Here is a 25,973-nt window from a genome sequence, read left to right on the forward strand (position 1 = left end):
AGGTACCAGAGTAACCTTTTTTTGGGAACTGCACAGTTAAAATATGGATTTACCTGAGGTAGCAGTCACTCTTCTGATGTTTGGCTATGGGCGAGTAACTTAAGAGCTGTTTTTTACAGGATCTTAGAGGCTCTTGGTACCAATTTTTCAAGAGGATTTAGATGCCTTTGAAAGATAAGTGCCCAGAGGGGTCTTAAAATTTTCAAGGCAGGCTACATTAAAATCATTTGGATTTATGTGCCTATCTTAAACAGTTTTGATAATCTACAAGGTGCCTATCTGAATCTTTAGATAAAGAGAGCACTTTGAAAACATGACACTTACAGACGTGAGGAATTGTAATCTGGAGAACACATCTCACTGACTTTCAGGGACATTTAAACTCCTAAGCCTCTCTCAGAAATGAAACTTAGGATCCTAAGTCACTTAAGTGCTTAAAAAATGTTGCTATGTGTCTGAAGGAGCTGGATGAGGACAGATGAGCGGGGAAGGATTAGATGCATGCATCTGTCTTTCCGTGTAGCTCTCATAACACTTGAGTGTCTCTGCATATGGATAAAGGTGGATTGATGAGTGCATGACCATATGCATGAGCATATAATATGGCCGATTGGATGGGACAGGGAGGAACAAAAATTGGGTGGAAGTGACAGGCGATTACATGGATAAATAACATCATCTTGCTGAACATTTATTTAGTGCTTTTCATCCAAAGGTACCCTTAAGTGCTTTACAAACTATTATGGATATAAGAATGACTCCACCAGCCACAGCAGCTCTTTAAGAGTACACAGCCAAATTATATGATCAAGTTATGACCAGAAATGAAGAGTATCAAGTCCCACTGAAATTACCTAGAAATTTTTGGCCATCAGCCATTTAGGAGTCAGTCAATACACCCAGGTTAAAGCTGCTATGCAGGGAGAAAGTGCTATGGAGATCTAACAATGACAAATGGGAAGGACTTAGTTTTCAACACCATTCAAAAATGAGCACTGCCAACAACACATGAGCTGCAGAAACTGGTTCAGCATTAATGCAGAGAGGGAACTATTGGCTTTCCAAGGGTGGCAAAAGAGAAGATGGGGGGGGAGATGAGTAAATGGTATTTTAGTGGAGAACAAAGTTACAGGAGTTTGTTTCAAATAAACCTGCATAAAGAGAAAAGAAGCAGAAGGGTGAATGGGTGAGAAATCCAAGGAGGAGAGGGGCTGTTCAGACCTGAGAGATTTTCAGTTCTGCCTGTCTGAAGCTCCAAGCCCATGTTCTCCCTGGGAAGAGATCCCATCTCTTCCCACATTAGCTAACCTGGGCTGTCTCTCTCCAGGCAGCACATGCACTCCAAAGAAGGCAAGTGGTGCCAGCTGCTCTCTTGCCAAACGGTGGAGTTAAAAGCTGTACAAAGTCATAGACAGTAAACAATGAAACAGAAACGACAACACCAGTTTCTGCTCCTGCCTCCACCTCTGTGCCTGCTGCTTCCCCCTTTCACACTCCTTCTCCTCCTCTATCTGCCAAAAGGATGAAAACACGATCGAATCCGTACTCTGTGACACAGCCTGGGGAAAAGCAGCTGCCCAGTATATATATTTATCTCAGTACAGTAGATGAATCAAGACTACCATTATAATACAACCTAAAAACTGCGAGGCACTGAACAAACAGGGGAAAATGTGTTCGTGTGCTCTTCTGCTCTCCTACCTGCACTTCCTCTATGCACAGCATCCCAACAGCCAGTGTCTCTGGTGAGTTCAGTGCTGTGAGGCAGTGTCAGGAAAGGATGTACACCTCACCTGTATGGAAGTCTTTTCCCACCATGAGGAGGATTTTGGGAAATGCTGCCAATTGTCACATATAGCTTCCTCATCACCTTGAGGAGACAGTGATCCACCGAGCAGAGCATGCAAGGGGCCCACTGTGTCCTGCAGCTGTAATAAGGAACATCCTCCTGTCAGGGTGAGTGAGTGCTGGATCTTTGCTGTAGGGAGATCTGTCCTTGAGTGCAGGCCGGGGTGCACAACTCACACACAGCACTCCTGACTTTGGGGGATTCAGGGGATGGATGATGAGTGACTTACAGGACCAGTCTCCAGTAACACACATTGCTCAGTATCAAAGTCCACTGACACCTCTATGCTGTTCCATTCCCTTTACCACTCCTGCATCTTCCCTGCTCCATCGTTTCCCAGATGCTCCCCACAGAGCCCTGCTCCTGGCAGGCTGTCCCCTCCCCACCCTCAGCTGTCACCAGCAGTGCCTGCACAGCCGTGCTCGCTGCCACCCCTGCCCACACCAACAGGCTCTCACCAGCCGGGCTATATTTGGAAGTACTGCCTGTGTAGCCATGGCTGGTGCTGGCACTGGGACCCTGCCCAGGGAACTGTGCCCCCAGAGCCCAGGCACAGGGGGGTTATGCTGACAAAATAATGCTCCTGGTGGTAGAGGTTGTTTCCTCTGAGGAGGTGGTTCAAGCTGTGAGGGCCAATGTGTTCCCAGGCCAGGTGAGAGAGGTGAGGGCTGAGAGGCTCTCACAGCACAGGGACACTGATCCACCCCAACCAGCCCTTCCTATCCACAAGTTCATGCTCTGTACTGTCTTCATTGGGTCTCATGACTGGATCATACGAATACTAACTGACTAGTAGCCCACGCTAAGGGATATTTAAATGAGGAAAGGAGGATGATCTCATTTCTGTAGCAATGACCTGGGAATCAGGAGATGCAGCTCCAGCTCCAGACTGTGCCAAGACTCTCTGGCTAGCCTGGGCAAGTCACTTCCTCAGGGCTTCACTGGTAAATGAGAAGTACTCCTGCTTCCTTTTCCTGCTCCTCCACCTGCAGTACAAGCTCTTCAGGACAACAACTGTTTCTAGCAAGGCAATTTTATGGTACAAAGCATGGTGGGTCTCAGAGTTGGTCGAGCCTTTTATAGTAAAATATGAATCTTAACATACTAGGGGAAATAAACAAAGCAACAAAAATTAAATATGGTTATATTTTTGATGAGTGTTCAGGTTGCCGTTTTGTACACCAAAAGGAATTATTTTTTTTTAAATAACATTTTTAACTTTTGCTTTACTCAAAAAAGCTGTGTTTGGGGGAAAACAGATCATAAAAATATAAATATCAACGGTTTTGTTTTGCACCACCAAATTTTGCCCACTTACAAGTGCTCCTTACTTTCTGGCATGTGTGCACTCACAGAAGCAGAGCCTAATTGCAAAGGGGCTATGTTGGCCATCAGCTGCCAGACTACACGGGATATAGTCTTGGAAATAGCTTAGAAACCATCTTTTACCCTGCTTGCCTATCTGAGAATTTGCTGAGTCTGCCTGGGAAGTACCAAGTTTCTTTTTCTTACATTCCCCAGGGTGCTGGTGAGCAGCCCGTGGTGCCCAACGGAGCTGCTGTGGGGTTGTGTTTTAGACTAATGGTTACAGATGTTTTCCTCTGTCTCTGGGATGACTCCATGATCAGGAACGGGGCCTTCTGCTCTTTGAGTTTGCTTTCATTTCTCACTAGATACATCCTTTGAGCACAAATGACACTTATGCTCAGGCAGGAGTGTTTCTGCTATAGTTTGCACTGTTAATGCCTGTGAGCAGACTTCACTCTCCTTGTGAGCAAACAGATCCCTGGTGCCTTTGAATGTCGGTCAGGGAGGGAAATTGCTGTGCTGCTCTTATCAGCACTCTGCCCTGAATTTCTGCACTGGGCTGCCTGAGTGGAGGACTTGGGCAAGCATGTTTTACTCGTACCTGGCTACGTTTCTTTCTCTGTCATTTCACTAACTTCGTGTTGCACTCACCGAGGAGGGAGATCCACGATGCCTCGTGCAAGTGTCTGCATTTGTGTGTGTGCCGTGACATGTTTACAACTGTGTATCCCTGTGTTTGTCAGCACAGATCAGTATGTGCACCTGTTTAACTGCATTTGTGCCTGCTCCTTGGTTTTGGCTTTGTGTGAGAATGTATGAACACATTCTTCTCCTTTCCTTTTCACCACAGGAGTGCACCTTTTTTCCTGGTATGTGTGTGTGAATATATATCTATAAGAAGTGTCCTTTCTATATTTGTTTTGCTGCCTGTGTGTTCCCTTGCACTTGTGTTGAGGTGCTCACGCAGGCATGTTTCAGTACAGTTGTGCATTGATATTTGTTCCGAGTCGTGTGTCTTTTCCCGTGTGTGTAATTCCCTGGCTCTGTCTCTGTGCTTCCCTGTGTTTCCTTCCCGTTTCCCTGCCTATGCCGTGTGCAGTTACCTGGATTTGTGCATGTATGTATCTCCCTGGTTTTATTGTCTGAGGGTTGTTTCTTTGATGGGGTGGGTGCTGGTGAAATTGTTTGTCATTTTGCCTTGTATTTATCTTTCGATGTTTTCCCTATGTTTGCATAAAGTAGATGCAGAGTACAATTTGGTGATGAATTCTATGAATACTAATCTTAGGCTACCCTTGACCCCAAGGTCAGCTAAAGATCAAAACCAAACCATTTAATATTTTCCTTTTGCAGATCAATAGAAGCATAAATTCACTCTCAATGACAACTATAATTTCAAACAGATCTATAGGAGGCATGCATGCATTTCCAGGATGAGCCGCTCATGCGCCTGTTGGGGAGCACAAGAAAAAGAGTTTCTCTGTTGTTGTGGGTTTTGGTTTTTTTTTTTACCATTGAATCTCTTTTGCCTTTTTTTTTTTTATTGCTCTGAAATGCTATTTTCAGCAGCTGCTGTCATATAAATATCTCTTGTTTTTCTTCTCCTCTTTCCCTCCTGGTGAAAAGGGCAGGGGACCTATTGAAAATTCTGCTTTATCTCTTTCAGGAGAGTTCAAGTGCGGGTCGAACAATCGATTCCTCCTCCTTTTCTTTTTTAAGTTTCCTGTCGTTCTTTTGCCCAGATCAGCATTGAAGGAAAATAGGAAGGGCAGCCTGGAGTATGTGCATCTCTACCTCCAGAGACAGAGAGGGAGAGCACGCGAGTGCTCGTGTGTAAGCCAATATAACATGTTTACATATATATATATATAATGTACACACACACACACGTGCACACACACACACACAGGTTTTTTCCCGTGGCTGTCTGTATGTCACAAGCCTGTGACATGTTCTTACAGTAAAACTATTGCAGAGACAGGAAAAAAGCTGGGAAGTGGGAAAAGTTTGGAAGTATTGCTCAGTTCTAAACCGGAATATTAACCCTTCCAAAAATTCTCCTCTAGGAATTGCAAAAGCTTTTAAGGAAATGCTGTAAGATCCCAGACAGTTCCTACAATTTTCCATGTGGGGGGAAAGGAGGGTTGTTCTGCAAGCAGCATTGTTTCACCAAAATAAATTCAGCTGATAATCCACAAATCTTTAAAGCTGCATTTAGTCTAAAAAAGGTACTTTTCAAACACTTTCACCAAACCCAAGTGGTGGGAGGGGGGCAGGGGGGGAAAGACAGAAATATAAAAAAAGCAAAACAAATGACACCATTAATCTGCCTGGATTTTCCACCTCATAGAACAATCTGTTTAGGAATGACTGAAATAAAGTGGAATGTGGTTTAGATTTTTTTCCTCTCCAATCTCTCACTGCAAATTCCTTGTTTATGGAGAAACATTGAAAAGAGGAGTCAGTCCCACCACCCCCTTAGCAAAATAAAAAAAAAAAAAATTAAAAAAAAGGCACCATAAGCACAGGGAAAGAAGGAGGGGGGGTTTGCTTTGTGTAGGAAATAAAGACCGTAAAGTGAGGACTTTTATTGCTGGCAATCAGAGTATTGCTGCTGGCAGTGGCTAAAGGTGGAAAGCAAAGATGATTTAATTTATAGAAAGGACAAAGATGTCATGTAGCAGATTTAATCACTGAAAAGAAAAAAAAGAAAAAAACCCAGCTAACGTCATAATTTACATTTTGGGATAATAAAGAAGAGTGAAAGAAAGAAACAACTGAAAAACCCTGAATGGGTGAAAAAAAATGAAGGAAGATAAATAGATTTGCCTGTAAAACTAATAAATTTAAAAACAAAACCAGAAAGCAAAACACAGCCCCTTGAAAGTGCTGGTAAAATGGACCATCGATTTTGGAATTCATCTGCATTTTGTATTTTAATAATGCTTACTCTCTCTCTCTCCCTCTCTCTCTTTTGCAAAATATAAAAGCTGATCTGATAAATATTAATTTGAACCATCATAATGTATTTGAAAATTCCAGCTAAAATGTCACCACATGGAACATTAATGTAATATTTCAAGGCCCTGAGAGCAATACTCATATTGATTGCATTTATTTCACTCTAGGGAGGAGAAATAATTCTTCAATGTGGGACACATCTGGTAGCCAAAGATGCAAAAGGCTGAGGGTAGAAATGCAAAATTATATGGAAAAAATCCCATAACCTAACCCCCCAAAACCAAAACAGAAGTGCAAGTGAAGCTGACAAATGCAACCCACTCAATCTCGAGTTTCAGTAATCTTTTTTTTTTTTTTCCAGGATAATTCTCTTTGAATTTTTAGGTTTTGGGGAAAAAAAAAATATCACCAACGGACAAAGATTCCCATCGTGTTACTATGAATCTTTTGGCACGAAAATCAACAGTATCATCACTACTCTAAAGAAAGAATGTGTGTAATTGGATTGCTTATTGGAAACACAGAAGCCAGGCTGAGAAGGCAGCACAGCACTTAATTCTGTGAAACTTTGACAGAGGTTCCCAAGAAAGATGCTCTTATCTGGAGAGCTTCCTCTGAGGTTGGGGTTTGAACTTTGCAGTGCTGGCAACCCAAACGCGTGCGAGATCGGGGCTATTTTCCTGTGATTCTGCAGAAGGAGCACGGAGACGCTGCCTGTCTGGAGTCCCATAAAACAGATCTTTTCCTTGTCATTAAGAATATTGATGTTCATTAGGCCCGGGCGTCAATGAGTCTTTGTGCAAATGAAACGAAATCTGAGTCAAATTGTGACCCTGAGTCCAACACGGAACCGCAGATCGGCGGCAGCCGGGGGGAGCTGGGGGTGAGAGGTTCCCCCAGCACCAAAAATCCACCATCCCTACTCCGAGACCAAAAAAAATCTCTGCAAACACAGTCAAAGAGCCTAAGGAAATGCTCCTGCCCCTCCACCCCCTAAAACACTTTCATGTAAGGTGGTTTCTGGTAAAGATAGAACAGATCAGGGCTACTTTCAGCAGTCTGTTGAGGCAAGGTCTGCCCAGGTAAGATAAAGGTGCTCTCTGCCCCAGCTCCTGGTAGGGCAGTATCACTTTTGCAGGCAACACGCTTTCCTTTTAATTTGCTACCAGGGTTTTTTCTCCTCGCCGTGGGTCTGGGGTTGGCGTTCCTGCTGTACAAACTCCAGGCTAATAAAGCTGGAGCTGGAGCCCCGTAATTCACGGCCAAGCCGCTTTGACGGAGCACTTTCAGTGTTAACAGTGTGACGGGGGCTGTTCGGAGCTAATGTCTCACTGATATTAACAGCCATGCCCACAGAGCAAAATCTGCAATGTAAAAGCGAGTGGCTTGCTAAATATTTACAGGCTTGCACATCTCGCTGTCCCATTCATTTCCTTGACCTTTCCTGGAGGGGGATGGGGAAGGAGATGCCAGGGAATGGTCCCTTCTGAGGTACAAATGCACTACAGCCAAATTGGCTCCAGAGCTGCTGATAGTGAGACCTTGAGCTGAGGTCCCACTCCTTCCTCCCTGGCAGTTCATAAAATTAAGTCAAAAAAAGCCACTGCATGCAGTGGGCAGGCTTGGGCCCAAACTTTCTGAGCAGGGATGGGGGAACAGCTCCCAAAAGGAGAACAACCCTGCTGTGAACTGTGTGTAGGTCACTGAGGCATTTCACTGCAGATCAGCACAGAGGCCAGTCAGATCCCAAAACCCAGTTGATTCCAGGCACAGCTGCTCCCAGAGGAAGGCAGCATTCCCAGGGAATTAAAGATGGGAATGAGTCAAGGAGACACCTCAGTTCTGCATCCAGCTCTGCCACTGACCTGCTGGATGATCTTGGGCAAGCCTTTTCCCATCTCTGCACCTTAGTTTCTCCTGACAGCATTTAAAATAAATAAAGAAAGGGTGTAGCAAACCCTCCCACATGAAGACGGGAGAGGGCATTGTGAGGCTTGTTTAATGCTTAGAAAGCACTTTGAGATCTGCAGATAGAAAGCGTTACACGAGAGCCAAGTATTATAATTAAACTTTATATAACCGGGCTTTGCAGAAACCTCGGGGGCAGGAGCAGCAGCTCCGGTCCCTGCAGCACCGTGCAGCGGGGCGAGCCGGGGGCCGGGGCTGCGGCCGGGCACGGCGGGAGGCGGCCGGGCGGCGTGTGCCGAGGAGCCGGGAGCGACAAAACCCGGCTTTGTGCGGCGCTGAGCCTCGCTCAGCCCTTGCGCGGCTGAGCAGCCTCCGCGCCCGCTCACACTGCCAAAATATTGTGATGCTGCCGGCGCTGCCTGGCAGCCCAGGAGCCCGACGGCCGAGCCGAGCCGAGCCGAGCCGAGCCGAGCCCAGCCCAGCCCAGCCGCGCCCAGCCGAGCCGAGCCCAGCCGAGAGCCGAGCCGAGCCGAGCCGAGCCGAGCCGAGCCGAGCCCAGCCGAGCCCAGCCGAGCCGAGCCCAGCCCAGCCCAGCCGAGCAGAGCCGAGCCGAGCCGAGCCGAGCCCAGCCGAGCCGAGCCGAGCCCAGCCGAGCCGAGCCCAGCCGAGCCAAGCGAGCCGAGCCGAGCCGAGCCCAGCCGAGCCCAGCCGAGCCCAGCCGAGCCGAGCCCAGCCCGAGCCGAGCCCAGCCGAGCCCAGCCGAGCCGAGCCCCGAGCCGAGCCGAGCCGAGCGAGCCGAGCCGAGCCGAGCCGAGCCGAGCCGAGCCCGCGGCTCCGGCGTGCCCCGCGCGCCCCCTGCTGCCCGCCGGCCCGGCCGGGCCCCGCAGCCTGGGGGGCTCTGCGAGGGGTCTCCGGGAGCACAGGAGAGACCCCCATCCGAAGTCCTTGTATAGAGGAAAGTACTCGGACAAGTCAGCCCCACACACGCATGTGAAAAGTTACAACGGCCAAACGCAAGTTTTGTACAGAATTTACCACCTGTTCAACGACTGAACACGCACTGTACAGGTTTTCCCACAGATAATCCTACAGGTCTATGGATCTCCAGCTACATCAGCCTCAGATCTTTCTCCAAAAATGCACCCTCCCCAGCCTGACTTTTATTCGCAGATTCAGAGTTTGGAGAGCGCCTGGAGCAGGAGAAATTAATTCCCTGCAGCTGGTCTGCCTTGCTGCACCTTGCAAATCCCAGTGCTCAGGGCAGGCGACCACGGTGCTTCCTCCAGGCATAAAAAGCCAGGAATTAGTTCTTTTCCTGCTGTTCTCCCAATACACCAATGCCATACATAAGACTGCTGGGAGGTCTTCTCTGTGGGGACCACACCCTCGGGAGGACAGTCCATGGTGCCATAACCCCCCCCAGCTGCACAGCAGCACTGAGAGCAGAGACCTTCAGGGGGGCCTGCAGTGCGCTCGGGGGGACTCTGCCCAGCCTCAAACCACTCACAGGACAAACTGACGTGACCCTTGGAGCACCAGGGCCTCGAGTCACGCTCAGGGATGTGATGATCGTGTCTCCAGTCCTTCAAGTACTGCACAAGGAAACACCCTCCTCACTGTCTGTCCTCTGCCTACAATTTGCTCTCTTGCCATTTACATGGGCGTCAGTTCCAAGTACCAGGACAGAGCTACAGCTGGTGAATGAACCCAGACACTCCTTCAAGCTTTCCCTGAGTGTCTGTCACCAGAAGCAGGGGATTAGACAGGGTAGTGGTGGAAAGTCTTTCACATGAGTGAAATTGGGTCTGGGCCACAGAGGAAGATAGCATTGGAATGGCCTATGCTCCAGAAAAGCAGCACCCTGTCTGGCAACCTAAGCTAAGGAAAGAGCCAGGACAGGAAGAGCAGGTCAGGAAGGAGATGCAGTGGCAGAGCAGCATGTCTGTGGGAGCTTAGGTGGTGCATGCCCACTTTTCTGGGATGCGTCAGGCCCACACAGAGGGCGATAAGCAGCAATGCCTGGGGCAGCACGAAGGGATCGGGATTTCTTTCTCAGGATTCTTGCCAGGCACAGGAATGGGCCCTGAACACTCAGTCCAGATATTTCAAATTCACTTTTGAATTATCCAAGTGTTTCATAAGCCATGGACGAGAAGGAGAGAAGAAAGGCAAGACCGAACACTGCAGAGGACGTTTTACAAAGGCCTCGTGTCTCCATATCTTGAGATCCAAGGGCTACAAATCCCCAAGATGTTGGCAAAAAGTGGCCTATAGTAACAAAAAAAGCCATTGGCCTGGAAGCTTTTCTGCAGCCCTATCCTTGCCCCTGCAGACCACACAGCTGACCATGCAGACCCTCAGCAAGGCACCCTCCCATCCACAGCCAGGGCACCCAGGGTGCAGGGCGAGGCAGGAGGTGGTTCCCAGGCAGCTGCCCTCGCTCGCTGCAGGCACGGCCCCACAGCCTGTGCCATCAAAGGCAGCCCCACCTCGGGGCTAAGCTTCAGAGGGCCTCATCAGGGCCCACATCTCCAAGAGTAATGACTGCCTACACTAGGACTTCTCCTTTATCCCAAGATGATCCCAGTGCATATTTCACATCCACATGCTGCTGAGCTCCATTCCTGCCTACATCTATGAGCTCATGCCTTTCTCACCCGTCTCTGCTCCCTGCACCCCACCCAAGCCAATTTTTCTCTTTTTTCTTCTTCTGCCACACCTACAATATACTTGTCGCTCTACCAAGGGTGGCACTGCAAGCCAGAGTCCCCAAGCATCTATGCCATTTCCTAATTGTTCCTGGAACTCCACCTCTCCCAGGAGGCCTGTGTACATGCCATTCTAATAGCAAACTTTCCCACAATTAGTGGAGGTGTCGGCATCAGGAGCACAGAACAAACCACAAAGTGTGGACAAGCCATCCCTGGAGACGGGAGTAGTGCAGCTGAGCCACTGTGGGATCAGGCAAGGTCTTCACATCCCTCTCCTTACCCTCCTTTTTGTGATTTTAGAAGGAAACTGATTGTGCCCTGCCTATCCTTCTCATACCTCACACCAAAGAAAAGTGCTTCTTCTGGAGTGAGAGCCTACACTTGGTAGAGTTTTCCACACACTTTACAATGAGGGAATGACACTGCAGGATGAACCGGGAATGTCCCACATGTTATACAATTCCAAATATGTAGAGGAGAACATGGAGACAGAGAAATTTGCCCACTAAGCACTCGTGTCAGAGCTGAAAAGCACCCTGTGCTCTTGAGGCAGGCACACGGAGCATCAGGCTGGTTGGTTTTGAGTCTAGAGCTGATCTGAGAGAACCAAGCATGCAGAAAGCATTACAAACCCCTCAACATCATTTCAGACAATTAACGTGTTTGCCTTCTCCTCCTCCAGCATCACTGCCCATCTCTGGGGTCCCTCCCAGGCACTGAGACATCTCCCCTTGGTGTGCACAGGGAGAGCCACAGGTCTGTGGTGTCCCAGTGCTTCAGTGCTGAGGCTGCAGCAGAGCAAGGCAGAGTGATGCATGGGGACAGTGCTCGGTGCATTAATAAATAATCACCTCTCCCGTGCTCTGCAGGAGAGTGTGACTTCACAGTGATGTGTGTGAATGTCACACCGGCCCTAGGAGAGCTGCTGCTCTGACTGCCAGCTTGGTTCCCAAGGGCCCTGCTTATCCTTTGCCTTCCCTCCTGAGCCAGGGCTCAGGGTAAGAGGCTGTACCAGTTGTTGTACACAGACACAGTAGTACTTCACCAGCTAAGTCCATGCAGTTGATGATTCTCTGCCATCACACTGCGAAGGATTCTCCACATACACCTCTAGACTACAGAAAACCACATTCTTCCCTTCTGTCCCAGACCTAGTGACAGATGACGTCACTGAAGTCACCTGGCACTGCAGCCTCTTGTTTGACTAGATCCCTGGAGTCCTGATGGCCCAGTCTCCTCTGAACCACTGCCCACACTAATGAAGCAGCATGGAAAAAAGACTGTACCACATTCTTCTGAGAAGCTTTTCAAGGACAGATGAGGCACAGAAACATTGCCCCCAAATTGGGAATGCCTAAATTACAGCATATGCTGGAGGGCCCTGCAGACTGGTGGGTCAGTGAGTGAGAGAGGACGAGTCCCAGTTTGGGTTAGCCCCCAAGACTCAAAGCAGTGACAGATGCACATGAAGCCTGGGACACCTGGCTGGGTCTGACCCCTGTGAACCTCACAGCAGTTTATCTCATGCTGTGCCAGACCTTTGCTTAATGTGGTCATTCTTCTCAGCTGAGCCCACACTGACACTGCTGCACTGCCTCCCTTCCTGAGCCTGTGCTGAGACATCACCTCCTGCTCTGTGTGCCACAGACTGAGGGTCCCTCTGAGGCAAAACCCTCCAAGTGCCCTGGAGACACCAAGCTGGACACTCTGTGGTCACATCAGGAAATGCTGTGAGTCTCCTTTATTGCTTTCTATGGATGTGACTAAACATTTCCAGGCATTTGCCCTGCACTGGCCTTGCTGTTACCTTTCAGCTCCAAGCACTGGTTCTCCTTCACTCCCCTCCACTGACTCATTCAGCCTCTTGGCTGGGCAAAGAGAAGGCAGGCAGAAAAGCTGTGCTTAATTTCCTGTGTAAGTATTGTAGCAGGACAGGGAAAGGGCTAATGTGTGAGTGTGAGAGGTACTGTAAGATAGAAAAGGCCTTGCCCCCATTCACTATTGCCCCCCATTCTTTCTGTGAAGGGGTATTTGGGGAGTGAGAGTTCCCCTGTATCCTCTATGGGCATCACATGCCTGGCTCACCTCATTTACTCAGCTAGAGCATGTTTTATTAATCTGGAGTCTCAACAAGGTTCTTTACTTCTATTAATTTATTAATATTGCTAATTAAATATCATATTCGCAAATGTAAATTTCCTAATAGTGTCCCTTCCATTTTCAAATTTAGAAAAAAAGAAAAAGCAGCAGCAGCTTGTTATGTTAGTCAATTGAAAGCAATTCAGGCTAATCAGGAGAGCGGGGCTGTCTCGTGTCTGCAGAGGGAGGGCCACTCTCAGTTTGCTTTGGGGCAAATATCCACCTTTACCACCAGCTTTAACAATTAGATTTCAGAGCAGGAACAAAATGGGGTGAGTGGAGTAAATGGAAGGGGGTGGGAGAAGGGGAAAGCAAAGAGTTTGGTGTATGTGGGAATAGGCACCAGGAAAATACCCCAGCAATTGGCACAGCAGGATTGATGAGGGTGGGGGGCACACACATAGACAGACCCCAGGGACAGCACTGGGTGTAAGGGAAGGAATAACTCAAGAGGCAGCCAGCAAGCCTGGGGAGTGGCTGGCCCTGTGTGCAAAGGGTTGAGGGAGGGGACTGGTCCCTCTGGAGGGGACTGGTCCCTCTGGAGAAATGCAGCTGATGGGGAGATTCAGCATCTGAATTGTATTTCACATGTTCCCCCTGCTGACACTTTCAGCTGTGTATTTATATACATATTTGGGAAGATGGGATAATCTGTGTGTTGGGATGACTGGGCTGGTGTTGCATTAAGGAAAGTTTTAAAAATACATTATATCATTTTTATTATTAATGGTAATGATAGGGCCCTGCTCGTCATCTTTCCTTTTGTTATGAGTGCTGTAATCTGAGGATGCTGTGGCAATGTGAAAGGGATAATGCAGTGGTACTGCTCCATTTGGTTCTGTTTTAAAATTCCATCCTTCTTGATAATTATTATCAGAACCCAGAAAAATTACATTTACTTGCCTTTTTCAAAGGGTTTATCAAAAGCGTAGAAACTTTTTTTTACGTCCATTATGCAAAACAGACCCCAATAAAAACCCCCTTATATTCATTGTATGGATGGAGAAACAGAGGCACAGAAGACAAAATAAAAATCCAAAGGTTATTCTTGAATGTCTCTTCAGATTCCAGCCCTTTCCCGAGGTTAAATCCTAAGCTATTTGCAGGAAGGCACAAACCAATACATTATGAGACATTTGGGTGCAGAACACGGGCCACCTGGTATTTCACATCTTGCTTTAAATGCTGAAGACTATCCTAGTCCAAAGTATGAGAGTAGGGGGCACACACTGAACCAAGAGAAAATACAGCTCACTGTCTCCAGGCAGGTAATTTCTTTCTTTACACAATAAAGAATTCCCAAATGTTAATCCACTGATGGCTCCAAGATCCATAAATGAAGAACAGCACAGACCAAGTCAAAAGCAGCTCCTCTCCAGCCGAGAGCTGGAGGGTGGCAGAGCCCCATTCCCCCAAATGCAGTCAGACCTGTACCCTCTGGCACAAACAGGGAAACAAGGAGCCCCTCTGGACACCTGCAGTGCATCCCAGCAGCTGCCCAGCTCGTGCTGCTGCGTGGCATGTCCACACACCAGGGCTGCTGAAGGGTCAGTGCTTTGCAACCTGGTCAGAGGGGGCTGTTTTACCAGAGGGATGTGTCAGGTGCAGGGCTGTGACTAAAGGGGCAGAGAAGGAGGGAGCAAACAGCCGCAACAAAGCCCCTTTTCAGTCTCCCACAGTGAACAGAGAAAGCCCTGGCTGAACTGGAAGGAACTGGTTCTTGTCACCTCACACACACTGGTCTCCAGCTGTTAATGATCTCTGTTGATGTGAACATCATTTCCTCTGCATCCTGGCGTGTGTAATTGAGTGGGTCTGCGATGGGGAGGCAGCACTGCAGCTTCCCAGTCAGCACTTACTGACAGCCTAATCTCAGCTCAAGAAATGTTGCCGAGGTATTGGCTTCTGATGCCATGTTATCTCCCCAGTTTGAGAAAGTATAGAGCTCACCTCCTCGTGCAGATATAATAGGAGAGGACATCACCTTAATTCCACCTCCATTAGACCTCAGAGAGTCGACTGTGACCCCACTGACCTCATCAATATTCAAAAGCTTAACAAAAAAAGGCTATAACTGGGGAAGTCAGAAATAATGTAATGCAGTATTGATTATTTTATGGTACGATTAGGTGTAATTACATCTCTCAAATTTTATTTTAATGTTACTTTCTACTACTTTTAGCCTTTTAAAATTATCCAAAACATCTCTGTTTAATGGAACGAACATGCCTTCAATTTAAATGTGAAACACTCTTTTTCTGCTAAAGTGTGACCTCAATATATTTGAAAACATAAATTACTGCTATGTATAAACCATAAAAAATGAATGATGAATTTAATTCTGGTGAAGCGTGAGGGACTGGGAATGCAATGGGGAAATACTGTTTATCCAGAGGAGAGCGGACAGCCCAGGTGGAGAGAAGGAGGCAAAATATGACCTTCTCTTACACTGAATGGGACATGTCATGTGAAGGACTTGACTTTGGACTTACAGACTAAGGGCAAAAATCATTTATTCCCTGGATCAAGTCCTCAGCTGGCCTTGATCAGCATAGCTTCCCTGCAATCAAAGGTGTGATACTGATTTACACCGGTGGAGATTTTAGTCCACTGCATTTGCTCGGTGTTTGATCCCCTCCAGCTCTGTCAGATGAGCAGAGATGGATGTTCCAGCCAGAGACCCACAGGGTAACCTCCTAACTCTTCACTTCATCTTTCAGACCTCTTTGCACTGCCAGGCTGGTGTAAAAGGACCTTTGCATAAACGAGAACAGGGCCCTAAGAACCCGACAGAGCCCTCCCGTCTCTCATTTGCCAGTATCACCTCACCCATTATTAGAACTAATTACATTCATTACTGGGATCTTGGAGCCTTAGTCTCGAACCAGGGCTCCATTACTGCAGAGATGAGACAGCTGAGTGTCCCTGTTCAACCCTGCTCAGAGCCTTCTCTCACACACCAGTGCTTGGGTCCCTGGGCGTTATCACAAGAGATATATTAATAAATAATGAAAGGCCAGAACTGCTTCCTCGGTGGCCACAAACACAGATGATTTTTTCCTCTGGGACTCCTGTTTTGGATGGAAACTATGCCTGGACTTCACCAGTGCTATCAAGTCCTCTCAACACTTACTGTGCAAGTATAAGTTCAAACTTCATATGGATAGCATTCCTGATTTCCAACACCAAACGTTTCCTTATTTTACCTCTTATCATGCAGGTAGGGAAGAAAGTGTGCTGTCACCTGTAAGTGTGTATAACAGTTCGAGTTTATGTTTGAGGAAAGGAGAGCAGGGTGGCTGGAAGGGTCACTGATAATGGTCTTAGAGCTCCTTTGGGCGAGTGTGAGTGACAGACTGTTAAATTAAAGTAATTTTCATATTAGTTCCTTCCCCACCTCCTGCCTCTCATCCACTGAAATCATTTAAGTCTAAGCTTTCTGTATCACTGGGGGTTATAAAGAAGGTGCGTAGGAAGAGAAATTAGAAAGACAGACAGACAATTGAAATGTAACAGCTGGAGAATCTCAGCTTCCCTGCTAATGTATTCCATACATTATTTGCAAATGGAAAAGTCTCTACACAATCAGGTATCAAATACCTGGGGGGAGTTATCCTGCACTGCATCTCTCAGCTATAGGCTCTGAAGGACGCTGCACGCCGGGGGCTGTCCCTGCCTGTGTCAGAGCTGGCCGAGGGGAGGATGCAGTTAGCAAGTCCTGCTGGCTGGGCATTCATTGATCCCGGGGGTCAGTGACCAGCAGCTCCTAACAAGCTCCAGGCTGCAGCTGCACTCTTAGATACATCTTGCCTGAGCAAGGGCTATCTCGGAATTCTGTAAAACCATATAACCACCTGGGAAGAGTTCCTTTGGAGGAGAATTAGAAAGGGAACAGGTCTTACCACAGGATAAAATCCAGCTCTGTTCTTTTAACCTGCAAAGATAACTTAAGGCAAAAGCCTGTAAACTACTTCAATTGTTAAGACAATGTGAGAAACAAATTTATTCACCTGAAACAATATCATCTGGGGAAGCTCTGTATTGCTGAATGGTTTATTCAGTAAACTTCAAAGAAAGCATTAATAAGACCTTAAGTACATTATTCATCTGTGTAAGCATTTCATAATCTGCTTCATAGTTCTTTCTGTTGATAAAGAAAGAACCGAGGTAGTTCTAGGCTGAGGAGAGCACCAGTAAGATTTTCCATCCTGAAAAGTGCCTGAGCACTGCCTGTCCTTTTGACAGTCTAGAATGTGCCCTGCTCTGCTCAGCCTGTGCTATTGTACTTCACCTCAAAGGAGCAACTTTAGCAGCGGGTACAAAAGACTAAGGTCAGCCTCAGCAGCAGCAAAGGGTTGGTTCAAATATATTAAAAAAATCATTTGTAGGAAAAATCAAAGGAGATTGAAGTCAGCAAAAAGCTGACAGCAACTAAGGATCCATCTGGTCGGCTGTTCTGAAGGTAAATTTCTTAGGTGGGTTTTCCCTGGCACAATTGGATCAGCTCCAGTCAAATTGTGCAAGTTTACTAAGACAAAAGTGGTAATTTTACTGATGTGAAGCAAAGGAGCTACATAGTCTGATTGTCAGTCTGGCCAATTTGTGAACTGAAGCTTCTTGAAACTCATGTGCCCCATCTTAGCACCTCTTCAAACTGAGAATACAACTGCTGTGTAAGGTGGTAATTGCAGGAATCAAGTGCAGGAGTAGCTTTGTAAGGCTGGTCTTTGTTCTAGACCTACTGATACATGAAGGACCTGACTGTTTAATCCACAACTTTTCAAAACACCTGCCAGCAGTTCAGTGAATTCAGCAGCCAAACATCCCAGGATGCTCATCAGCTGGACTTGCTGATTTGTTGCTATCCATTCTTTCAAGTGTTCCCTTATCTGCTTTACATCAACAGCCAGGGTGCCAAGATGCTCATTACTTCCTAATGGTCCATATTCCATTTCTATATTTTTCTTCTTAAAGACCAATTAAAAAAAAAGTTAAGTAGCTCAGCCATTTTAGAATCACCATTGATTCCAGCTCTCTCCTAATTTATTAATGGGCTTACCTTCTCTCTCGTATTTCTTTCCCCCGATATACTTGGAAGAGCTCTCATTATTTATTGTGGCCCTTTGGGCCAACATTAACTCATTCTGCTTCCTACCTACACTGAAAGCTGGAAAGGTTTCTCCATTTGCCTGCTGGCTTCCTCCCCGTTGCTGGATGAGTTCAGGCATCTAAAGGTTTTCAAATTTGAAACCCGAGGAAGTTCAGTATCATTGCTATTCAAGTCACATCAACTCCAACAAGCTTTGGAGATTAGAAATTGCAAAAGTGAGCATGTTCTAGTATCTCAAGAGCACAGAATTATACAGAGTTCCAGGAGCAGTCTATCTAATCCAGATTCTGTTGCTGTTACTTGAGAAACAAGTGCTTTGGAGAAAAAGCACAAGAAATCTGACAAAATTGGAGTAAAAATAATTAGAGTCCACGGAAGGCTCCATCGGCTCCAACCAGAACAAATCAAATACACAGGTTCAGCATTACAAAGTGTTCCAAGGGAGTCAGGCACATCATTTCCTTGTTTTTTCTCTGTGTTCTGGGGGAATCTCAACCTGTGAGGGAAATCGTGTTGGCTGCCAGGATTTACAGGATTTTCTCTCTTTTCAGATGAGAAAATTATTCGTAAGACTGAAGTAGGGAAATCCACTCCTCCCTGGCCACAATCAAGTTTCCCATCAATTAGGCAAATTGACATGATGTTTAACATTTTCTCATTTATGTTTCCAAAAGTACTATAAAAACAATCCTTCAAACTGATATCCAAACTAACCTTGCCCTGTAAAGCAACCTCAGGAAAAGGCAAAATTGCTAACCAGGAGTCCTACCAGCAGTAGAAAGTCAGCCAAATACAAAAGAAGTTTGTAAGAATAAGGAGGGACTGTCTTCAAAGAAAGCATTTCACACAGACATGCACTGAGAGAACTCACAGGTCAGATGTCAGATTAACATTCACAAGCCCATTCTAGAGAAAAGTTATTTCTACAAAGGTTTCAGGTGTCTGTGTTGTAAAGGAAATGAAGAAGAGAAGGACACCTATGGAGGCACAAATGGAAGGTACAGGTGTGCACGTGTGCACACCTGTGTGCAGCAGAAGGTTCCTCCTGTGGAGCTTGTGCTTACACACAAACAGATCCTCTGCCTTTCCCACTGCTCCTCCTGCCCCCTGGGTGTGCAGCAGTGACAGAAAAGGCTCTCAGATGCACTCTGCCACCCCACAACCAGTCATGCTGGGCTATGTACAGGCTCTGCTCTCATCCTGACTCAGGTTTAGAGCAAGATGACTAAATACTAGTTTGCAATTGTGTTTACTCCCAGATTCATCCATCATTTTTCACGTTTCATCAGCAGAAGCAGGAGTGTAATCCAGTGAGCAGCAACATTAATCCCAAGGGAATGCCAATCCCTGGGGATAGCCAAGGCCCTGCTTCCTGTTTAACGAATATGCAGTGACTGGTTAGGCAAATTGTGTGTCTGCATTTCCTATGAATATCCCTGACCATCTATTCCCAGCTCTGTTTTCTATTTAAAGTTGGCATGATGGATGCTCAGAGAGATCCTGGATGCTCATCCCTAACAGAGAGTACAAGTATCAATTCTCCTGAGATAATTCAATTTATCCATTATCATCCTCTGCAGCAGAGTAGCACCTAGATGCCATACAATGCCGAATGGACACAGGCTGAGAGGCAGCTCCCATCCAGAAAAAGGGAAGTCTGAACAAATAAACATGCAGGGAGGGAAAACAAGCTCAGGAATGGAAAGCTTCCCTCTCCTCGACCAGGCTCACACAGCATGCCAGTGGCAGAGCTAGGAAGACAGAATTCCTGGTCCCCAGTCCAAATCAACAAGCTAAGAGCTTGAGCAGCACTCTTTGGGTATGCACTCAAAACTCGTTACCAAACAGGACAGATCACCAGCTCTCCTTCCCTGATCCTTCAGTTCTTTATTGTATCAGCACTGGATGGCACAGAAACTCCAGAGACAGCAGCTCAGGAATCTCTTGCCTATTGCCTACTTGCCGGTAAAAAAGCTTGTTTTGATATTTGCAGGAGTGAATTAATTTGGTATTCCTGATAAGATCTCAGACACACCCCAATGACACTTACACCCACAGCCACAGAGCCTGATAACATCATCAGCTGACTTCTCAGCTCAGCAGCAGTCTTTTTCACCCGTTTCTAGGATTATGAAATACATATTTTGTGTGGCTGGCTAATGCCAAAGTTACAAAATCCATGTAATTAAGATTAATTTAAGAGCTGGATTGGATCAACTTGTGGCATCCACCCATTAATTAAAAGAAACACTTTGAATTTCAAGCGGCTGCCTTAATATTTCACTCTGTGCTGGCACTCTTAACCTCAAATTGGCAGGCGAGCTGCGAGTGCCCAGGTGCGAGAGGCTGGGGGCCATTGGATCGGGAACGCTGCCTGCGCCGGGAGACAGGTGCCCTCTTCTGGAAGGTGTGGACACGCTGCCTGCCTGCGCGGGCTGCGGCATTCCCTGCTCCCGGGAATCCCTACACACGCTCCTGGCTGCAGGCACGCAGGAATGACACCGTGTCCGTCGGGCTGTGTAAATGTGTGTGTGTGACACGCGGCTCTGCAGTGACCCACATACGCTGGGCACGGATCGGGACACGTTTGGTGCGTTACGGGGATGTTTATGAAAGTTTTGCTTTTTACTACATATGTACACGAGCTCTACAGACGAGTCTGTGAAACCCACATGGGCTGGATTTTATGAGCTACACGAAGACAACACTGAAATGGGTACGTGTTCAGAGTTGTAGGGAATGTATTGCAACCATGTGGAAAAAACAGTGACAAATCGTCTTCAAGAGTTCATATGGATGGCTTTGTATGTTCTTTAAGGGTCCTGCCTGCCCAGCTCATCTCATCTTCCCATAGAATCTGACCATTGTTATTAACTATTTGCACTGTCCTAGCACCTAAAGTCTTAAACAATCTGACATTGCCTTTGTTGCATAAACACGGAAGGGAATCTACAAACTGCCCTGAAGAGTTTACACTTGATGGTACAGAGTGTTAAAACCACATTATATGCTGAAACGTAAAACTTCAGGTCCCAAGATTACCTTTCATTTGGAACGGGTCCATTTACCCCCCGGGAACAAAATGAGAAATAACACAGATTTGGAATAACTTAATTTTTCAATTTGACTATGTTGATCACCTCATGCATACAGGGGAATATGAACAAAGATGCACATATGCACCTTGGGACATGCTGATGTATATGCATGTAAGCACATTAATTCAAAGAGGAAGTTAATTTTGATAAGATGATGTACATGCACATAAAGTATGTCAAATGTACAAGAATGTGGAGATATGTGCATATATATATAGAGAGAGAAATTGCATTTATATGACCATATGAACATGTCTATGAAGTTCCTTAAGCAAACTTGTCAGAGAAGACACAGATTATGTGTAAACAGCTGGAAAGACGCATAAGACCAAATGTTTTTTCTTACTGTCATGTCACAAAAAACTTAAGAATCTCTTCCAAATCCAGATTTTCTCTTGGATTCTACAGCTGCCGAGTCTATTTGTTTTATGTATTTTTTATAATCTGAATTGCTCTCATGCAAAGACATCGTTTTAATTCATTTAGAACAAAATCTCTCCCTCTTCCCTTTATGACAGGGTCATATCTTCTCTGGGGGGAAAAAAGTCCACCCCAGCACAGCACACTGTTCTCTCCAGCACCTCCTGTTGGGTGCAGTTAGACTGGTCTCTTCAGACATATCCCATCATTTAACCCACGGCCTGAGCTGAATCAGAGATCAATAAGTCCCTCATAACAGCTTCTGCTGGATGAGATGTAAACCAGCCCCTGTCTTTCTGCCTTATTCTCTCTCTATCATTCCATCAGCACTCAGTGCTGTCTGAGTACAAGGCTTTGATCAAACCAGTAGTTTCCCTTCCAGACATCACCATGATCCATATCCAACTATCCTTCAGCAGGGCAGGCTCCAACACCCCTCATTAGCGGCTTTGTATTTGCAGAATTGTGGCAAGTACAGGCTGGATGAAAACTTGCATGTGTTTAATATAATCTAAATAACTGAGCAAGTCCTGGATTTCGTTGAGTTTACAGATTGGCTATGCCCAGTTCTATTACCCCTCCTCATTGCCTCTCCTGACAGCCTGATCAGCAGAGGTGATTCAGTCATTTACATTTCTGATACTAAATCAAGTTACAAGCAAATAAACCAATCAGATGTAAAGGCAGGTATAACCTTACCTGTCTGTGAAAGGCAGCCACATCTGGAGTGCAGTACAGCAAATGTTCAGAGCGTGGCCAAGCTGCAGCCCAGTGCATCTGCAAGGGACAGGAAGAATTGGGTTAACATGCCATCCTGTACCAACTCTAAATCAATTAATACATTTTATTTTTAAATAGGCATATCTGTATTTTAACAGCTTATGAACGAAAGGAAGGTAGAGTGAGAGGACTTGTTTGAGGTTTTCAGCAAGTGATCCAATAGCAGTTAGAAGTAGAATCTAGAATTAAGGAGCAACATGGCATTGTCTATATTTCCAGCACCTCTGCTCAGTTATGCTTAGGAGCACCCCAAGATCTTTAACAACCAGAGATGACCAGAAGGTCACCCAAACGAGCCTGCAGAAGCTGCTGTAACTAATAACCAACACAAGTTTCCATGGTGAGGATTATAACAGAGCCACCTCCTCTGATACCGGCAGATCCCTGCCCTGCTGAGACACACGAAGCCCACCTGCACCTGAGGCCGGGGCACAGCAGCAGATTTTGAGGTGTCAGTGTACTCCACATGTGTTCTCATTCTTGGGGAAAATGTTCATGATTATTTCATTTTGTGGCAGTAATGGAAAATACATTTTAGTGCTTGTGTTCTGCATTTGCAATTCATGTTCCCATACATGATTACATTAAGTCTGTGTTCTGTCATTTTTGATGAATGTAGCTTGTTTTCTGTAAAAAACAGACTCTGGGATGGAAAGTGACAGAAGTGAAGCTGTAACAAAGGATGATCAATTTTTTATGGCCAGCACCAAATGCAGGGGAAGGCCCTGAATGTCTCTCTGAAGCTGGGGACCCTTCAGTCATGGGCTGAAGTATGACCCATTCCTGTCACCGTGCTGCTTCTGGCAGTCACAGGGCAGCAGTGACCAATACTGCTTTCTTCTTTTGCCAAAGTTGATAAACTAGCTTTTCATTAACAGGTCAGTGGCTGGGAGCAATTTGGCCTCTGCAAACAAGTGTACTCAGGTAAAAAGCAAGCAGCACAGCAGGCAGCAGCAGGTGGGTTTGATTCACTTATTAGCACAGTAACATCTCTGAGCCTCTGATACACTGTGCTGAACAAGGAACAGACACCCTGGAGCAGGGGCCCTCTCTTCCAAAGTCAGAACACCAAAGAAACAGGAGGAGAAGAAAGGTATGAGGAAGAGAAGGGATTTACTCAGAGATAAGTGTTGGAGGCTTCATTGGAGAGAATCAGGAGAGCTGCATTAGAGGTGACAACCCAAAGGACTTGCTCAACTTCACAGTGACTTCAGACTGGAAAACCAGAGGAATGCACAGGCTGGAGCTTTTAGCTGATCTTGTTCGGACTGAGACCTCAAGTAAGAAAAATTGACCCCACATATTTGTGAGAACACAGAGTTCTGCTGCTGACAGTTCCAAACCCAGGCTTGCGTGTTGTTTTTGCTCGGGTGGTCGTGAATCAGATCTCGAGCTCTGAGACTCATCAGTAACCACCCTGAACTTGGGGAACTGACACGGGAGTTTTCCTGCTTCATAAAAGCTGAGAATGAGGTCTCTTGACACACAACTCAATCTTGCTTTGCTTTCAAAATTCTCACTCAGGCTACAGAGGAAGAAGTTGCGGGGCTGCTGGATTTGCTCCTGCCCCCCTCCCCCGGGACATGTGCTCACCATAAGCAGATGGTTTCAGAGATTAAGTTCTAAGGAGGCATTAGCAGGAATATCTGCACACAGCACCCTGGCAGCTGCCTGTGCTCACACCTGTTCTAAGTTTCACAGCTTTCAAAGAATCAGTGTTCAACACTTTTTTGCCCTTTCCTTTTTTGGAAAATACAAGCTTTGAGGGCAAATGCAGAGCCAGCTTCTACAGGCACTCAAGGTTTCTCCCCTTTGCAAGCAGATTCCCTGGAGCTGCACTCAAGTCCAGATTTTCAGCTATCATAGTCAGGCTCTGAAAGAGAATCAAGCTATTTCCCTAGTCCAGAAATTACAATTACAAAGAGAGCTGTAGTTTAGGTGGAAGTCAAAAGCCCTTATCATAGGAAAGGGAACTCACAACCGTTCTTGACCGTTAAGTACTGAAATAAAAATTATTGGATCACCACTGAAAGACTGAGAGACCAACCCTTCACACTTCAGTGTGTTTCTTTGGTCACGTTTCCTCTAATCATCAGATTTAATTCAGAGACATCAATAAGGAGAATGGCATCAGGTAGCACTGGGGGCTCTAACAGTGGCCTCCAGCTGCTGGGCTGGTTAAAGAACTCAACCCCAGGTACTGAGGATGGTGTCTTGTGACATGTGACACCACTAAATGAAGCTGGAGATGCTGAGCTTGGGACACTTTCTGCAGGAAATGGGAAAGGGATCTCCCTTCATGTGAGGAATTTAAGCACAATGTAATCTGGCAGCCAGTCCATAGAAATAATAAAAATATCAGCAGCAAAGCAACCATGTTGGAATGTCTCCTTGGCTTAGCTATACCCTCCAGGGTTTGCCATCAAAAAAATGCGTATTTCACAGCCTAATGTGGCATCCAAGTTGCCACACAACAGATAGTAGAAAAACCTTATATACATACAATAATGACCACTTCATTCATCCAGGTGTGCCTGACTGTGGGAAGTTAGGAGATGAGGAACCATTCCTGAGTATTCCTGATGTATAAGTAGAATTCCTAGTGCACAGAGGCACCTAGAGATGTACCAGCACTCCTCAGAGCTCAAGTGTTTATGTGCTTGGGTGCACGTGCTCCCTGCTCTTGCTGTCCATGCATCAGCCCGTGTGTGGTGGTGCTGCATGTTCTGTCTCCTCTGCTGATAACAAGCAACAGTCTGATAACAGCCAAAACCTCAATCTGCTGAGCAGTGATGAGTCTCTGTCACCACATTTGGAATCAAAGATGCTTATCCAAAGTGATCCATAGGCCTTTTTTCAGGCCTGGTGTAATACCCACTCTCTTCTATAACAGCCAGCAGGAATGTCCTCAGTCTTCAGTCTCTCTCCCACCCAACATGATGCAGTGAGGTATAAACATGAAAGGGATGCTACTGGTAATAAAAAAACATTCCAGGCAAAGGCATGAGCATCGGATAAGAAAAAAAAGGGGTAGAAATAGGAGAAAAGAGAGTGGGATTATTGCAGAAAACCAGAAGAAAAGCAAAGGTTCAGACAGGGTGAAGAACTTTAGACTTCACAGAGCCAGAAAAAGGAATGAACGCAGAGAGGACAAAGATGGTCAAAGACACCCCTCACTTGCCCATGGCACTGTGCCGCTGTGCTATCCCACTGATCCAACCTCTCCTCACTGCTCTGCCAGCAGCACTCAGTGCTTATTAGCAACGTGCCATCTGCCTCCACCACTGCCAAGGGCCCAACCTCGGAATCAATACGGATCTGTTGGTGACATCTGTTGGGACGGGCCGCGGATACCAGTGGCTTTTCACCGAGCACACTTGTTCTAAACAATGCTCAGCTGGTACCCGCGAGCACTGGGCTGACCCCTCACGGAGGGGATGTGCCAGGCGGCTCCCCACCCCAGCGCACATGGAGGGGATGCCAGCCAGACACCCGTGCCCCCCGCCCCAGCCGGGACACCCCGCTCGGAGGGGCTTCCGGAGGGGGTTCCAGAGTGGATTCCAGCCGGGACCCCCCGCACATCGGGGGCTCCAGCGGCTCCCCGCGCCCCCAGAGCGCCACCTGCAGCCCGCGGGCGCTCCATTGCCGGCCGGTCCTTCAGAACGACAAAGACTTGGGGGTTACACCCG

General features: G+C 46.7%; 1 protein-coding gene across 5 annotated transcripts in view; it reads right to left on the bottom strand.

Annotated features, from left to right (window-relative positions):
- Positions 1-25,973, bottom strand: part of CASZ1 (castor zinc finger 1) — a 274,581-nt gene that overhangs the window by 227,767 nt on the left and 20,841 nt on the right. For all 5 annotated transcript variants that reach the window (XM_039386351.1, XM_039386353.1, XM_039386350.1 and 2 more), the window contains exon 2: positions 22,204-22,281. The gene's annotated coding sequence lies outside the window, so the exon portion shown is untranslated. The remainder of the gene's footprint in view (positions 1-22,203; positions 22,282-25,973) is intronic.

Source organism: Pipra filicauda, unplaced genomic scaffold, assembly GCF_003945595.2.
Source record: "Pipra filicauda isolate LSUMZ 115617 unplaced genomic scaffold, ASM394559v2 scaffold47_size6085603_pilon, whole genome shotgun sequence".
NCBI lineage: Eukaryota > Metazoa > Chordata > Aves > Passeriformes > Pipridae > Pipra > Pipra filicauda.